The 13,172-nt window shown below is 38.5% G+C and overlaps 1 protein-coding gene across 11 annotated transcripts in view; it reads left to right on the forward strand.

The window, feature by feature from the left end:
• The window catches only part of Lmntd1 (lamin tail domain containing 1), a 383,372-nt gene that overhangs the window by 217,301 nt on the left and 152,899 nt on the right, over positions 1–13,172 (forward strand). For 8 of the 11 annotated variants that reach the window (XM_071610054.1, XM_071610064.1, XM_071610059.1 and 5 more), the window contains one exon: positions 5,875–6,026. The exons of the other annotated variants lie outside the window; for them this stretch is intronic. The gene's annotated coding sequence lies outside the window, so the exon portion shown is untranslated. The remainder of the gene's footprint in view (positions 1–5,874; positions 6,027–13,172) is intronic. 11 annotated transcript variants of the gene reach the window in all.

The following is a 13,172-nucleotide window of genomic DNA, read 5'->3' on the forward strand; positions in this document are numbered from 1 at the left end:
TCACATCAAATATAGAAAGTGGTCAAACTCCTCAGGCCCCAAAGTCATTTCCTTTCTTTCCATCAAGACATTTGCAACTTCCATGTTCCCTCCTGGCCACAGAAAATGGAAATTCCCGGTGCCAAGATCTGTGAAGTCAGAGCCACTACAATGGCATTCAGGTGCTTTCCATTACTGAGTAATTCCTGGCACGAGGTGTTACATTTTCATCTGCTTTTATTCTCTTCACTGATGACAATGTCATTCTGGAAGCCCCAACTAGATATCAGAAAAAGATGAGCATTTTGGCGTTTGAAGTATTTCCAATAGAAAAACAACTGTGGACTATACTTCCTAATTTGAAAATCAAGTTAAATTTAATTGTTTCAGACTGTTTTCCATTAAAGAGGTTGCTAACTTCCTTCCTAAGAGTGCTTACAATCACTTTTCAGGTTGGGTGCTCTGGGATAAAGCCAGATTAACTCGGAGCTGTGAATTTTACAAATACTCTCGTTTAACATATCATCAATTTAAATAGAGCTATTCTGCAAAAATGCAAACATGGTAATTGGTGCAATTTTATTTTCTGTATGAAACAGCATACAAGACTATGCTAGCTTTGACTTTCTGGATCTGCACAGCCAGACGTCTTGTAGAATAATCACTGAAGTTCAAATTAAAGCCCCAGATGGAAACACAAACAGGGGCCACCACTGTGCCTTTGTCATGCTTCGAAGCTTAGTTCTGGACAGAAATGTGTTTCTGGTTAAAATGTAATCATTTCTAATTCCTTCTGATCACTGGGTCATATTTGAAAGAAACAGCCTGAGGACTACAATTGCTTTTAATTACCACTGACTGTTGATTGGAATCATCATTTCCTTCCTATATATTTGTATTTTTGCAGAACCAACAAAAATAAAGATATGGCCTCTTTATATTTTAAATATCTTTTGGGAAAGATCTTCATTAGACATTACCCTTTATGGATTAGAGTATCTTTGTCAGAACTGGATTTTTGAAATTTTCCTCACCAGGGATCACAGAAAGAACAAGGTCAGTTTAACATCTTCCAATGGTCAAACATTTTTTTAAATTAGGTAGTGTTATTTTTTATTTAGTCAAGTTCAAGGGGGTTTGTCTGCTTCCCCAATTAAAGAATTTAAAACTGAGATTCCTTGGACAAGGTTTTATTCTAACACCCACCCCCTCCGCCCCAACACACACTCTTTACTTCCCCATACCTTTTTAAAAATGAATACACCGAGAATATCAAGATGGACAAGCAAAAAATGAAAACAACTCTAAAATTTCATGCAATACTTTGAAATTTTACATTAGTTTTGATCTTCATATGTTAATGGATTGTAATAAATAATGACTATTTCTCTCCTAAGCTGGGACCCGGAAAAGTAGTGGAAAACCCAACAGGAAAGAGTGGTATCCAAGACCCACTCAAAATAAGTGAAAAAGGAAATACGTGAAAAAGGCAAAGATGGCACGTGGCCTCACAAGATTTATTCTCCTGGGTCTTATTTCTGTAAAGTCCATGTAACTATGTACTTACACTTTCTGATGTGTTCCTGATTATTTCAAGAATTTGTTACAAATTAGAGAAAAATATCTTAAAAATTTGATTCTACTGTAAAAATACATGAGCTCCAAAATGAATCTTGTATTTAGGCTTCTCCAGGGACCTTTGGCAATAAAGAGAGGAAATTTGTGTCTGTGTCTCATAAGGCAATATATTTAATCCATTCACAAAATGTTAGTTAACAGCATTAGTTACAGAGTCAGATATAACTAAATGGTTCAAATCCACCTAATTCCTCAACTTCTCTGTGCTTCAATGTTCTTACCTGATAAGTGGCTAAATTATAGTTCCTCCCTCAAGAGTTCTGAGGAGAATTAAATAAGAGTAAATGAAGTGTTTGGCACAGCACTCAAAACATAGTCCCGAATAACGATTATTGCTTTTATGCTTGGGTCATGGCAATACACACAAGAAAGAAGGCTCTGCCTTCAGGAATATTAACACAAAAGGTTAAATATACTGTAAATTGAACTCTGATTTAGTAAGTCCAGTAAAATCTTTACAGTAGGATGTAAGAAATTGTTAAGGGTAGAGAGGATTTGAACTGGAACATAAATGAAACCAGGGATTCAGAAATTGAGAAAGGAGGTGTGGTTCATTCCAAATATGAGCAGTAGAGGGAAAACTTTCATATGCTTGGGACTTGGGAGATTTCTCTAGACGAATAAATATATTTCTGGTGGCTCTTTCTCCCTCTTGTCTCGGGTAGTTTCTTCACATGCACATATTGATCAGTACAGAGCTCAAAGTCTCCAAGGAACACTCTGCAGATCTCTGAAGTTCGTTCTCTCCGCCCCGCACCACCCCCCTTTCTCCACCTCTCTTTTCTCTGGTGTTCTGCTCCATAAATTCTGCATTTTAAACACAGTGGAGACTACCATGCCATGTCTGTTCTGTCCTTGCTCTGTGCCCTGGATGCTGTGTTTAGGCAATGAGCTAGCACAGCCTTAGGTCACATCTCCTTTGTATTCCTTTTTTGGGGATCACAATCTTGTGGAGTCTGTTGCCTAATGTCCAAATACTTTTTTTAAATATATATTTTATATTTGTCTAAAGTAAAGGAAATTAGTTCTCTGTGAATACATTCTGACCAAAAGCTGAGGTTCCCAGCTGTTTGTTTTCTATAAGAAGGCACCATGTTTTTTTTATATCACAGACTCCAAGAATTTTAGAGCTCAAGGGACTCCAAGAGGTCACCTAATCTAAGTCAGTACCAGTCTCTAGTAAAGTGATCCTCATGGATAACCAGATGCATACAATAATACGACTTCATGCCACACAGGAGGATGTTTTAGTCTAGCTATGTTTCTAACAAGTCACACCCCAACCATTAAGACAGAATTATCAGTAAAGGCATTAGAGTAAAAAATTCCTGGGCATTGCCACCAGTTAATTTGTCTTTGGGAGGTGCTAGAGATTATTTAGACAACAAAATTTCTAAAGCATTTCGAAATGGAAAATAATTCACAATTTTGTCTTACTGGCGGTTGGTTTCCATTTCTATCCAATGTTTGTACTGCTAGACTCCTTTTCCATTCCAGGTATCATTTAAGCATAGATGCCTTTAGGTTTTGACTTGCTACTTTTCCCCTTTACAGAGGCTGTTATGGTTTAGATGTGGTGTCCCCCAAAAGCTCATGTGTGAGACAATGCAACAAGGTTTGGAGGAGAAATGATTGGGTGATAGCCTTAACCTAACCAGTGAATTAATCCCTGATGAGATTAACTGGGTAGTAGCTGGAGGCAGATGGGGTGTGGCTCTAGGAAGTGGTTCACTGGGGCTTGGCTTTGGGGTATATATTTTGTATCTGGAGAGTAGAGTGCCTCTCTCTCTTTTTCTCTCTCTCTCCTTTCTGATCACTGTGTGAGCTGCTTCCCTCTGCCACACTCTTCTACCATGATGTTCAGCCTCATCTTGAGCCCAAGGAATGGAACTGTCTATGGATTGAGACCTCTTAAACTCTAAGCCTCCAAATAAACTTTCCTCCTCTACAATTGTTCTGGTCAGATCTTTTAGTCAGCAGCAAAAGAGCTGGCTAAAACAGAGGCCCTGGTGACGTTTTATTGATGGTTATCTGCCTTTTATCTTCTTGAAATCAACTTCAATTTGGTTTAAAGTTACCTGAATCTAAAATTCCTTTACTGCTGTCCTCTCTGCTCATCACCCTGCCTCTTCAAGGTATTGCTGTCTTTAATATCAACATCTTTGAGGGTTTCAAAGCAGTCCACTGAGGTAGAAACTTGAAACTCATTACAAATGCTGTCACTGAAGGGACCTTAGACTCAGGAAAGCCATGATTTTTCTTTTTCTACCATAGAAAACACCACAACGTAAATATATTTCTATTGCAATCCCACTTCTGAGTTATAAATCAAAGATATGGTTAAAGACCTTAGTAGTAGTGTGTATATTTTCCATCATTAAAAGTATGTATACAGGGGTTGGGGTTGTGGCTCAGTGGCAGAGTGCTTGCCTAGCACGTGTGAGGCACTGGGTCCAATTCTCAGCACCACATATAAATAAATAAAATAAAGGTCCATAGACAACTAAAAAAAATATTTAACAAATTAAAAAAATATGTATACAGAATAGTTTAAGATGGTCCCAAAGAATTCTAGTAGGTTTAACAGGTCCCATACCTACCTCTCTTTTCCAATATGCATGTTTTAGAGTGAGTTATTATCAAATTATTTAAAAAGGAAAAAAATTAAAACTTTGGAGCAATAATTCTATACATGTTTTTTTTTTCCTATTTCCAAATCCTCCACCCCTTTTAAATGACATTATTTCTATTACTCAGACTATTAAGAGACTTTCAATTAAACTGTTTATTAACCCTTTGTTATATTTTATAGAGAAAAACTTTTTTTTTTCTGTACCAGGAATAGAACTCAGGGGCACTTAACCACTGGGCCACATCCCCAGTCCAGTTGCTCAGGGCCTCAATAAGTTCCTGAGGCTGGCTTCGAACTGACAATCTACTGCCTCAGCTTCCCCAGCCACTGGGATTACAGACATGTACCACCATGCCCAGCAGAACAACTACAACTATTTTGAAAATAAAATTTCAAACAAAATTTACACCTAACACCATGGACTCGTGTGTTTTTTGAGAACAGGACACTATGTACAGCTAATTGTGTTTCAGCACCAGTGACTCAATCCTATCAACATCCCTTTTAAACCCAAACACAAAGTTGGTTAAAGGAGTCTCACAGTGTCTCTGATTGTCTTCAAGTACCATCTAGGGTGCTGAAATATCATTGAATATGCTAACCCATATATATGTATGATGAACATATATTTTGCAGACTGCTTATTTATACGTTAAAATCAGAAATGCAAGTGGACCTATAACTGTAGAATTTTCAAAAAAGCTGCAAGAGGTTATGTTATAGCATGGGAGACTGCCCACATCCTTTAACACTGCCCGTGCTTGAGGATGACGATTAAATTCCTGTCACTTGAAATGCAATAAAAAGAGGCGTCTCCTACCAGAGGGTCTGGAGCAGGAAGAATAAAACTTAACTTGCCTTCTATCTTCAAATTGGATATTATATAGTGAATCAGTACTCCATCTTTTCAATGGGAAATTTCAGGCCAACTATTTGATTCTGTCATTTCTTTGCTATGTCTGTCTGTTTCTCTCTCTTTCTCTCCCCTTCCTTTATCCCTCTCTGTCTCCTCTTTCCCACACTCCACCTTCCTCCCACACACCACCCCCTCCATCCTTCTCCCTCCTTCCCAGCCTTCAATATGCTTGTTTTGGTTTCCCTATGTCCTTCTTAAATGAATTGTCAGCAAGATCCAGTCTCAATTACTTCCCACCTGAGCTCTGTGGTGACTCTGTTCCTCTCTAGCACATGTCATCACAAAAACCTGTAACAGCTACTGAAGTCTATTTTCATCTTTGATCATTATATCAGCAGTCTTTTGATGGCCTACTGGTCTAACTATGCTACACAGATGTAGATAAAGTATATGCCCCCGAAGCCACGGTGAAATTTTCATGAAAGGGTTCCAGGAGGCAGATACAACGCCCAGGTTAATGGTGCCAGAACAAAGCTGTGATTTATGCTTTCTGTTTTTAAATATACCACCAAACAACTTGGTACAACTATCACATAAATTAGATGCCTGTCTGCATTCAAATACTGGGGAAATAGAGGTGTTTTAATTTTTTTAAGAGTCTGAAAGTTATGATTTTTTTTTGTTGACAAAATATATGTTTATTTAACTAAAACAAAACATACAAAGAGTTCCTGAAGTTATAAATGATGTGTTTCATTGTATTTTACAGACAATATTGCACCATCAATGTTGTATTGGCTTTTCATCACTGTGGAAAAACATCTGAAGACAGTAAACTAAAGAAAGAAAAATTAATTTCTGGCTCACTGTTTCAGAAGTCTTAGTCCAAGTTTGCTTGACTGTATTGCTTTTGGGTCTGAGGTAAGGCAGAATATCACAGCAGTAGGAGCTATGGCAGAAGAGATGGTTTAACTTATTGTAGCAATAAAATAATTTATTTTTTTAAATACAGGGATAGGGGGAGGGAGAGGTGGGAGAAAGGAAGGTGCCTGGGACATAAAGAACCCTTCAAAACACGACTCAACACCTCCACTCCTAAAGTTTTCCTCACCTCTCAATAGCACCATAGTCAACACATGGATCTTTGTGGGACATTCCAGATCCAAACTATAATAAAGGTCAGCTCAAGATACAGAGAAGTATTTAATAACACAACCAAGATTAAAACTCTTTGTTGAGCTTTCTTGTTCTAGCAGTCAGAGCTCAGTGTATGATTCCATAGGTTAGCACAGGAAATGGGTAAGAAAAAGTGTAGGATCGGACTGTCACAAAACAGAACAAAGAGCTCAAAGTTGAAATTGAAGTTAATGGATCTTCATGGGGGTCATCAGATCTTGGGGTAGTAGGGGCCAATGGGTAGCAAAGGAAAGATGCGGGTGGCTGCTGTGATGGATGGGAGAGTGAAAGCAGCAATCAGAACCATCCAGCTCTTGCAGAAGTAGGGTATGGCTCATGGTGTTCCTACAAGTGACATCCAGGAACATCTTTTAAATCCTCACTAGATATGAATAAGCAGAGGAGCTCTAGGCTGAGTGACTAAGTCTGACTGACTCACTGGAGGCCTCTGGATTTGCAGTTTAATCTTCATTTGCTCTATGGAGGAATAGCAGGGAGTAGATTCGCAGAAGATCAGTAAGGATAGTTATTTCAATGAATCGCATTTTCAGAAGCTTCTTGGGAGCATCTTTAACCTGTCAGGAAGATCTGGAGGCATAGGTGGATAAAGTAGGTGAGGATCCAGAGCAAGGCCGAGAGGATAAGGGTGCTGGCTGCGGACTCCTGGGAGACTCTGTCTATGATGGCACTTGAAGGTCCTGTTGGCTCCAGCTCTGGCTCCCATTGCACCAAGAACTTCTGAAGCCAGGTTCTACAATCACCCATTGAGGACCTGCATAAGAACTCAGTCACCTCCTTGTCATTTTCCCACATTTCTTTCATCCAGTTGGACCCAGAATGCATCTCTCTCCACCTTCTGTTGTCTGAGTCAAAGTGGAGCCACATCTGTCCATTGAAGCCAAACTGCCAGGAGCTGTTGGATTTATGCTGACGACACATCCTGCCCTCCAGGATGTGCAGACCCCTGGCCATGTCATTTTCTGCTTTAATGTCAGCCAGTTTATGTTTTAGCATATCCCCCATTTCTCTCAGTGCCGTTTTCTGCTCTTCCCAGGTGATTGTGGCACTCACTTTCTCTCCCAGGGCACTCAAGGATTTGACCTTGTCCAGGCCACAGTCATAGGAGAGAAAATTCTTCTGGTCCACCTGGCCTTGGACTGTACACCATTGCTGTCCAGGTGCTGGCTTACAATTGACGGTGAAGTCATAGCAAAGAGAGTGTGTGCGTGCCCCTGACGCCAGAAGAAAGTCTAGGGTCGGGAGACCTGCCTCCTGGCGCCAAGATTTAAAGCCCGAGGCCCCTCCGCTCCAGCACCCAGCATCCTCCTCTCCCTCTGCTGCCCCTGGCAGGGACACCAGCGGCCGGGCCTACAATATTTTTAATCTGGGTCCTCCCAGGTATAGATATCAAGATGGGTTTAAATGGATGAGGATTTAATTAGAGAAATGCCTGTGAGAGAAAAGGAAAAGGGAGCCAAAGAAAGCTGAGCCTTCTGACCACAGTGTAAGTGCAATGAATGAGAAGAGGGAAAGGAGGTTGGTTGGAAATATCCTAAATTACATGTGATCTAAGAAAGGCTCAGCAGGACCTGCAAGGAGTCCTGCCAGAGGACTTCCATATCTCCCAGGAAAGGGCATCTTAGAATTCCTTCTGTATTCAATCCTGTCCTAGGAGCAACCCATGGGAGCAAGGCATGATGCAAACACAGAGATGGGTTTCATGGGATGTCAGCTGAAGCCTTATCGAGTCCTCTGTCGTGGAGATCTGTGAGGCACGTTCCTATGCCGACTGAAATTACTTTCTTAAAATATCAAGTACAGGTCAGGATTCAGGAATTAATTTCATATAAAATATCCCAATGCATCTAATTTCAAGTTTCTTTATAATAGGATTTTATTACTTCAAAGATTTGACCCAAAATAAACAGCAAAACAATGAGGTCTCCAAACAATATACTTCATATTGGAAATTTTGTTGTTAGAACCCCAGGGTCCCAAAGTGATTTCATTTACACCTTGAATCTGATTATATTTGGCTGCTTAGGCTAAATAAATAAATAAAAATAAAAAACAAGAAAAAGAATCACTTTGGCTACATTCATTTTCTTCTATGGTCAATGAAAGCCAACAGCTTTAGCAGCAGAGGACATCATTTTTGCTGGAACTAAACTCCAGTGGGAATTTATGACTTTCCTCCCTATACAAAGAACATTCAGGACCAATGGATCATCTCCAGGTACAGTTAACAAAGGTGGGATGTACAGTATAAGAAAGTTATCCTTAATGGTAGAGAACTCAATATTAAACTGAAACTCAAGGAATTTCTGTGCTTATCTTCAATAATACGACTCAAAAACATACCTTCAAATATTCTAAATAACACTGAGATAGAAATCAAAGACTTCAGAAAAGAATATAGTGAACTTGATCATTAGACTAGGCTACCCTTTCTCAGTTTCTAATATTGTAGGGAATCTTTCTCCAATCCTTGATGCTGATCAATTCACCAAAGAATTTGCAATTAGCATTTCCTAAAGTATAGTATTTATATCACTTACAGTCTAGGGCATGTTAGAAATATAGAAAGCTTTTTAATTTTATTTATTAAAATGTTACTTTAGTGAATTTTAGAAAAAAAATAACTAGCCCGTTGAAACTATGAGTTCACAGATAAGGTTAAATTTTAAAAATAAAGAAAAATATTAATAGTGCACTGGTAAGCAGACATGGCAGAAATCAAATGGTGAAGAAGGTGTGGTAGATTAGTTATTGGCCCCAAAGATGGCCACATGATAACCCTGGGACCCATGAGTGTCATCCCATACAGAAGGAAGGGTACAAATATAACCAAGTAGAGGATCTGGAGATGGGGAGGCTATGTTGGATGATGTGCATAGATCCAAAGATGAAATCCAAGGGTGTTTATAAAAGGGATTCTGGAGAGTTAAAGACAGAGTATTAGGAGATGTCATGAGGGGAGGAAGAGGTTGGAGTGATGCAAAGGAGGAAGGAGGAAGGCTTCTGTTCTCCTAGAAGCTGAAAGAGACAAGGAATGGTTTCTCCCCTGAAGCTGCTAGAAAGGACCAGCCCTGCAGACAGCCTGACTTTAGCGCCATCAGATCTATTTCAGTCTATTGTCTTTCAGACTCCAGATTTACAAAAGGATGGGAAATATAGTTCAAGGAGGTGATTCTTGTATTGAGAATAAATTTCTCTTGTTTGATGCCACTTAATTTATGGCAATTTAATGCAGCATAAATAGGGAACTACACAGATGCTAATCAAATGATGGACATTCATGAAGCATTGGTTTAGCAAATGTCTGAATGCAGGCATTTATATTATGGATCACGATAGTAGTCTTAAATTGTAGGTACAGAGTTTGGTGTAATTTATGTATTCCTTATGCAAGAAATATTTTTGTAAGTTGTTAATTATTCTGGAATATACTTACACCTGCATCTGGAGACTTGAAATCACTTGTGTAATTTAATGTCAATAATTATAATTAATGAAATTTATTGAGCCTTAAACAGGCCAGTCATTGTTTAAAGAACTTTATATGTATTATGAATCTTACGAGATGGCTTCTGTTCTAGTCTGTTTTACAATGGAGAGGTGAAATAACTTACACAAGATCTCCAATGGAGGAGGCAGCTTTGATCTTATAGAACAGTTTCTGTTTGGTACCTGAGTTCTCAAACATCCTTAAGGAATCCTGCATGATCTTTTCCAGTTTCCTTGCTAAACTTGGGCTTTAGTTCCCTTTAATGATATATATATATATATATATATATATATATATATATATATATATATATATATATATATATATATTTATACTTTGTTCCTTAAGTTTTCACACCTAGTTACAGAGGCTGATGTAAAATAAGACTGAAATAGTTCTGCGTTCCTCTGCCATCTGGTAATGTTGACCCATCAGAAATATCCAGTACACTGTTAGTTCTCAATGATGTTAAAACCATATTTACTAAGATTATGCCTGCTAGTAATTTCTCATCAGAAAGCTACCTCAAATATGAAATGATATTAAGTAAGATGCTTTTTAACAACATTAAACAACAATCAGGGAAGAAATAAAAATGTACCACCTTATTAAAATGCCATTACTTCTTTGCAGGAATTTATTCTGTGGTTTTGCTTTTTGCCTTTTATTTTTGGAAAAATGATGAAGGCTTTCACTCTCACTATAGAATCTTGGAGAAGGCACTCAGGTGTTTTGGGCCTTAGGTCCTTCTCCTGCAAAATTGGGTTGGACTAGAAGAACTTTAAGACTTCTTTCAGTTCTTAAATTCAGTGACTCTGAAATATATACTTATTTATTTGTAGAAAATAACCCAACAGAACTCTGCTTGTTAATACAACAGGGGACCTGATTTGCCAATAAACATCCCAGTCATCTCTAACACACATGTGCCTTTCAAGCTAGACTTCAGGGTAAGGCGAAGAGATTATTTGTTACTAACCTTGTGGGCTACTTCTAAAACGTGTTCCTTTTCAATGAGCGGCATCATTTTGTTCATTGTGGTAGTTTGGATAGTCTGCCTTGTTCCTGTGAACTTTCTACCTTTTGATAAAAATTAAAAACTGAGTTCCCATTTATTATTTTAGCTTATTCTTCTACTACGGCTCTCCAAATACTGCCTGCTTCAACCGGATCAGTTAATATATGGCATCCTTTAGGGAGCAGACTTAGAAATGATGTCACAGATGCCTGCAGTACACATGTGCTGGTGTCCATGATCTCCCCCAATTTTCCAGAGACTCTCCTAATTTTAACACCAAAATCCTCATAACCCAGGAATCCCTCAGTCCTGGAAATATCAGGATAATGGCTGCTCTTAGGTCTTTCTAAATTCTATGGCTTGAAATAAGTCAATTTTCTACAATAATTTAAGTATTCTCTATCTACACTACCTAACACAGGAGGCAAGTGTAGCTACTGGATACATAAAGTGTGAACAATGTAATTGAGGAACTGAATTTTCAACTTGAGATGAAATTTAAGTAGATACACGTGGCAAATGAGTACCTTGTGGGCAGCACAGGTCTAGAGGATGTTATGAAATTGATCCCTACTGAGTGCCTTGTGCAGCATCCCAAAGGAAAGCGGATTGGAAAGTTATGTGACTGCATGCCTCTATAGTATTCAGCCCACAGCTTTAGGTCCTGGGTCCATTATTTTATTGCCAAGGCAAGACATTGAGGTCGTCTAAGAATATTAATAAGAGTCATCTTCATCACACTCCCCAGGTCAAAGAATAGAATCCGTCATTTAAGCTGAATTTCAATAAGCAGGTAATCACATCAAAATGAAAAGACTTGCAGTAGTTAATGTCTTGTGGTTTTGCTGCTGAGCCACAAGCAGCTGTGGATTCTGGATGTATGCAGAAGAAACCCTTTTTGAGCCAGCCTTGGGATACACTGTAGTCAGGGCTACTATACCAATTCGTACCAAACTGGAAGGACTGATTTAAATTTTTCCCCTTTAAGAGAAACTCAGGGAACTGAAGTTTTCTTTATTATATCAAAGGGAGCAGTCAGCCGCGAGAAAAACACAACACTACATCCTAAAGGAGAAAGAGAATTTTCTTGAATTGCAGAATGTTGACACCATACGTCTGTCCAACTTCAAAGCTGTTGGTTATAAATCTTGCAGATAACTGATCATCCCAAATCCACAAAGGCAAAAGTTGAAAGAGAAGTTGGAACATCAGACAAGGCAAAGAAACTGCACAGCCCCTGAAGGAGTTGAAGCCAGTTACGGTGTGACATATATCATGAAGTTTCTGTAGGACTTGGCTGTCCATTTAAATGCTAATGTGCAATCCTGGCATATCCTAGGAATTAAAGTGCTGAAGCAAGCAGCAGTGCTGGAAATTTCAGAAGATTGTTGAATATTCAGTACCCATGTGCTAAAGAGCTCAGGTAGACTTTCAAATGTCAGAGAACAAACCACAGCTCTCACTTCTGTGTGCACTGCTATGAATTCTTTGGCAATGTGCCATTTTTAAAAGAAAGGATGAGTGAAGTTTTGAGTTTCCAAGTGATTTTTTATTAAGTTGACCTGACAAGCAAAACAAGAGGTCATCGCCTGCAATTCATACAGAGGGCATTGATTAAAAAGCAAATTTGGAAGTTCTTCCTGGTTATTTTCTCCAAAGTTTCAATTATCTGCAGCTACAAGAACTGAAAATTGTCAGGCATTTAAGAATCTGAAGATTTTGCCTCATGTTCTTACTCTGTATTTATATAGTACATCAAAGCCATATTAATATAATATCACTGAGCCAGCAATGAGCAGGTATGTGAAAGGTAGTAAGAACTTTTATTGAAATTGGTGCCTTGAGGGATGGAAGTAGCTACCCAAAGGCTGAGAATGAGTTTCCAGAAGGTCAGTCAGTATACAGCAAACTTTAATTGCCATATAGATAATTGCTACTATGTCTAGAAAAACAGTCTTATTATCCTTCAACGCACATATAAAAAGTATCTTCCATGTGTCAGGCATTCAGCTAGGTGCTAGGGAAATAATAGTAGTAATAATAATAACCATTCACATACTGATTGCCTTATGAACGGTACTGTGTAAATGCTTTACCTACATAGGCTCATTTAGTCCTATAAGGATGTGATTCTATAAGGTTATAAAATCTCTACTGAGGTAAGTATTTATAGATGGGGAAACCAAGGCAGAGAAATTATGTAACTTCAAAATGGTAATACAGTTTGTAAATGATGGAAATGGGAAGACCTTGGTCCCAAAAGTGTGCTCTCCAAACTACTGTACAACTTTGTGCTTTTATCCCACATTCTACTGACGTTCTTAACAATCCTCTGTTTTTTTTAAATATTTTTTTAGATGCGTAG

The sequence above is a fragment of the Marmota flaviventris genome, chromosome 3 (genome assembly GCF_047511675.1).
Source record: "Marmota flaviventris isolate mMarFla1 chromosome 3, mMarFla1.hap1, whole genome shotgun sequence".
In the NCBI taxonomy this organism is placed as follows: domain Eukaryota; kingdom Metazoa; phylum Chordata; class Mammalia; order Rodentia; family Sciuridae; genus Marmota; species Marmota flaviventris.